Here is a 4338-nt window from a genome sequence, read left to right as displayed (position 1 = left end):
GCGCAGTTGGGCACGGTTCTGGTAGAAATTGAGGCATGTATATATCGGAATAAGAATACTTTTATGGTACAATGAAGCCTTTCAAGTAGAATAATTTGGAAGAACTTATCGTTAAGAAACAGTTGATTTTATTAAAACAATCTAGTTTTTCCGATCAATAAGTTTATTGACATAGGCTAGAGGATTGATGAATTTATTGTTGAGATGAAGTCGATTATTCATAGGCCAGACGAAGTGGTTCACCCAACATGAATGAGTAGTAGTTGAATGAGAATAAAACAATCCGTCATAAAAGTAGATTTTCCATAGAAAATCTACATTTTCCTCAACGATAGATTCATCAACATCCATCCAGTTCATTCAGCCTATGTAAACCCTACTTTTTCTATTATGACACGAATGGACTTATCCACCGATGAACCGAATTCATCACGGTCCGAGAATTTCGACACTAGAGCGGGGCCATTCCCAATCAAAATCGTTCAATTCTAATTGGAAAGACCCTGCTCTAGTGTCAAAATTCTCGGGCCGCGATGAATTCGATTCATCGGTGGATAAGTCCATGTCACAATGGACTTATCCACCGATGAACAGAATTCATCGCGGTCCGAGAATTTTGACACTAGAGCGGGGTCTGTTCCAATCAGAATCGTCCAATTCTGATTGGAAACGGCCCCACTCTAGTGTCAAAATTCTCGGACCGCGATGAATTCGGTTCATCGGTGGATAAGTCCATGGACGTATCCACCGATGAACCGAATTCATCGCGGTCCGAGAATTTTGACACTAGATCGGTGCCATTCCAATCAGAATTGGACGATTCTGATTGGAACAGACCCCGCTCTAGTGTTAAAATTCTCGGACCGCGATGAATTTGGTTCATCGGTGGATAAGTCCATAGACGAGTGCACAGATGAACTGAATTCATCGTGATTCGAGAATTTTGACACTACAGCGGGGCCATTCCCAATCAGAATTGTTCAATTCTGATTGGAAATCGCTCACTTCTGATTGGAAGCGGCCCCGCTCTAGTGTCAAAATTCTCGAACCGCGATTAATTCAGTTCATCAGTGCACTCGTCTATTAGCTAGATGAACTCGTTGAAAAGGAATGAACTTGTCTTTATACACAAGAAGTCTTTCGTAGGAATTCTACTTTTTCTCAACGATAAGTCTATCCACATTCATCCTATTGAACAATTCTGATTACATCAGACATCAGAATCGTCCAATTCTGATTGGAAACGGCCCCGCTCTAGTGTCAAAATTCTCGGACCGCGATGAATTCGGTTCATCGGTGGATAAGTCCATAGGTCAGATCCAGTCGTTCACCTACCATGAATGGGGATGAACTTATGCTGAAGAAAAGGAAGATTTTACATTGAAAATCTACTTTTTCAAACAATAACTTCATTCACATTCATCCAGTTCATCCAGGCAATGTATTACTTTTTCTTTTCATGGAGCCTCTATGAAAATAAAAAGTGGATTTGACGTTTGGTTCATCCAAGGTGAACCACTTTCCCTGGCCTATTTATACAGTCGTGTTGAAGAAAAGTAGATTTGCTATGTAAAATCTACCTTTTCTTCGGGATAAGTTCATCCTCATTCATGTTATGTGCCACTGCCTCTGACCTTTCATGAAGACCGATGTTAAATTCTAGACAAGAATGAATTTAACACTTATCGTTCCGTGGGGTCGCCATTCACTGCTCATGCTCCATTCATTGCTCGTTTCATACGATTCATTTATGAAACGGGCGGTAAATGGAGCATGAGCGGTGAATGGAGACCTCACGATACATTTCGAGTGAACCTATGACTCTGACCTTTGATTTTGTCTTTGAGGAACTGGACCGCGATGAATTCAGTTCATCGGTGTACTCGTCTATTCCGATGGACTTATCCACCGATGACCCGAATTCACTCGGTCCAAGAGTCCGGGGCCATTTCCAATCAGATTCGTCCAATTCTGATTGGAAACGACTCCCCTTTAGTGTCAAAATTCTCTGACCGAGTAAATTCGGTTCATTGGTGAATAAGTCCATTGTAAACGGCTCCGCTCTATTGACAAATTTTCGGATCGAATGAACTCGGTTCATCAGTGGATAAGTGCATGAGCCTTTGCACGAATCTGGCCGACTGCTCACTCCCACAGAAAACATGAAAACAGCGCGCACAGTAAAATTCAAATTTGACTTTTACTGTGCCCGCTGTTTTTAAGTGTTCTGTGGGAGTGAGCAGGACAGGGCAAATTCGTGCAGAGGCTCATAGGGGAGCGCCCTTGGATGAACGAAGTGTCAAAACCACTTTTTCTTTTCATAGAGCCTCTATGAAAAGAAAAAGTGGATTTGACGTTTGGTTCATCCTAGGTAAACCACTTCCCCTGGCCTATGGGCTAGAGGAATTGAATAAATGTGGATGAATTAAACGAAGAGAAAAAGTAGATTCTTCATATAAAAATGCAAAAGTGACAGACGCTTCATCCTCATTCACGATAGGGGCCGTTCATAAACCACGTAGACTTTTTGGGGGGAGGTGGGTTTTCTGACCAAAGTCTACGCTCCATACAAATTTCAAAATTTTTGTATGGACAAAAGTCTACGAGGGGGGAGGGCCACATTTTGCTCTACGTGGTTTATGAACAGCCCCCTAGGTGAACAAGTTCCTCTAGCCTTTTCTAACTCACGCAAGGTGAACCAATCCTCCGATTAGACTATTCTGATTGGAAGCGACCTCGCTCTAGTGTCAAAATTGTCGGACCGAGTAAATTCGGTTCATCAGTGAATAAGTCTATTCATGGACTTATCCACCGATGAACCGAATTCATCGCGGTCCGAGAATTTTGACACTAGAGCGGGGTCTGTTCCAATCAGAATCGTCCAATTCTGATTGGAAACGGCCCCGCTCTAATGTCAAAATTCTCGGACCGCGATGAATTCGGTTCATCGGTGGATAAGTCCATAGGTCAGTTTCAATGCATGAACCAAACGTTAAAACCTCCTTTTTCCCGTAAGCTACGACCAGAGGGGAGCGCCCTTGGATGAACCAAATGTCGAATCCACTTTTTCTTTTTATTGGAGCTAATGGGAGAAAAAGTGGTTGGCATGAACATATAGTGTTGAAACTTATCGTTTTGCATAGACCGGAACTGAATTAACTCAATATTGAGAAAAAAATGTGCTTACTGAACTAATACTTCATCCTTATTCATTGGCGGAGCCAGCATTTTCTTTTTTCTTACTCACTCTCCTAAACATACACGGGAGAGAGAAAGATGGAAGAGGAGGCAGCTTGCCCCCTCTTTCATCACGCTCTTTCGCTTGCATGTTTAGAAGAGAGAGTAAGAAAAAAGAAAATGCTGGCTCCGCCAATATCCTTATTCATTGTGAACTTGTGAACATTGTGGACCACTTCCTCTGGACTGTGTAAAACCTAGCCTTTTCCTCGCAAGCAAGAAAACAGACTCACTAAAAATGAATAGGAACAAACTTATTGTTCAACATGAAAAACACTTTTTTTGGATTAATTCATTCACATTCATCCAATTTTTTTTCTAATCTTAAACGCGATGGCATCACTGGAAATGAACTTTCCGGTGAAAAGTTCATTTGCAGAGTTGCCAAAACTACAAAAATTGTCAGTCAGATTAGACAGAAAGTCTTTTAAATAGAAGCAAACTATTACGAGTGGTGTGTTGAAACTGACTAACAAAAACAATAGACAAAGGAAAAGTACGAAAGACTTTAAGAAAAGCCATTATGTAGTAAGGAACAAGTAAGGAAGGGCGGCAATGCGGCATCATCATTGAAATCTCTCTATCTCTGGAACAAAAAAACTGTACAGAAACTTAAAATACAATATGTACAACGATTCAACTGTTCACACCTAAATGCCTATCGATTGCTTCCCGTATTGATATGCTAAAGATTTACGTTTAAAGCTTTTACGGTGATGGAATAGTTTTTTATAGCCTAGATAAGTATAAAATGTGGTTCTAGGTGAACCGAAGAAAAACGAAAATTTATTCAGTGAAAGAAGGGTTGAAGATATTTACAGAGCATTTTAAGCGAAATCTCTTCTTACATTCTGGTTTAACAACATTTGGAGACAAAGCGGTCACGCGAAATCGTACGTTTAACAAAAGAAATGACAAGTGTTCCAGCAAAAGGCAAAAAGTTAAGTCATAAAATCCCGGATATCTCTTGCTTGTAGGCAAAGTTCGAGTGCCTTGACAGGTGTTGTACAAAATTTTTAAATCAACAGAAAAAATAAACAAAACTCAACAAATTCAATTCCTGTCTCCCTCCCTTCCTCTCGCTTTCAAGATCTGACCTGT

Source organism: Aedes albopictus, chromosome 2 (assembly GCF_035046485.1).
Source record: "Aedes albopictus strain Foshan chromosome 2, AalbF5, whole genome shotgun sequence".
In the NCBI taxonomy this organism is placed as follows: Eukaryota; Metazoa; Arthropoda; class Insecta; order Diptera; family Culicidae; genus Aedes; species Aedes albopictus.
This window is presented reverse-complemented; position numbering follows the sequence as displayed.